This window comes from Triticum dicoccoides, chromosome 4A, assembly GCF_002162155.2.
Source record: "Triticum dicoccoides isolate Atlit2015 ecotype Zavitan chromosome 4A, WEW_v2.0, whole genome shotgun sequence".
NCBI lineage: Eukaryota > Viridiplantae > Streptophyta > Magnoliopsida > Poales > Poaceae > Triticum > Triticum dicoccoides.
In genome coordinates this window covers 729,957,376-729,958,271 of record NC_041386.1, presented here as the reverse complement: position 1 = coordinate 729,958,271, position 896 = coordinate 729,957,376, and positions in this window count along the sequence as shown.

Genomic DNA, 896 nt, shown 5'->3' with positions numbered 1-896 from the left:
ACGGCTTCGGGGCAGGGTCGTCGCGGGGCGGGGCGGCAACGGCGTTGGGGCGGGGCGGCGACGGCGAGGTGGCGGCAGGGGACGGCGCGCGGCGTTGGGAGAGATCGAACTCGGGGCGGGGCGGCAGTGCTACTTATATAGCAAAGGCTTTCGTCCCGGTTCGTATGGCAAACCGGTACCAATGCACGCCTTTTGTCCCGATTGGAGCCACCAACCGGGACCAAAGGCCTCTTTTCGGCACCGCAAAGGGCGGGAAACGAGGACCTTTGGTCTCGGTTGGTGGCACCAACCGGGACAAAAGGAGGGCATTGGTACCGGTTGGTGGCACCAACCGGTACCAAAGAGGGGTATTCGTACCGGTTGGCTCCACCAACCGGTACCAATGGACCCGTCTAATTTATTCGTGGATTCTTTTTGCAGCTGTTTTTTTAGTCCCACCTCGCCCAGCGAGAGGCACTCGCAGCTGTTTATAAGCCCTGAGTGCAGAGATGATGAAGAAGAGGCTCAATGCTCACCTGCACGTTGGTTAGCTTCAAGCCTTGAAGAATAGGGGTAGACTGCACAAAGCTATGTGCAGTGCAGTTGACACTATTTCGAAAGGCTTGAAGCAAATTAACGAGCATTGCGCCTCTTTTTTATTTTTAATGACTTATTACAATTCAGAAATAAATATAAAAAATAAATATAGCAGAAAAGAAAAAAACTATATAAAAAACTACTCAGAAATAAATAGAAGCAAAAATAGTTGTGATTAACTTTACTTAAAAAATGAGCATAGATGCTTATTTTTAATGACTTATTACAATTTAGAAATAAATAGAAAAAAATAGTTGTGATTAACTTAACTTAAAAATGAGCATAGATGCTTATTTTTAGTGACTAATTACAACTCAGAA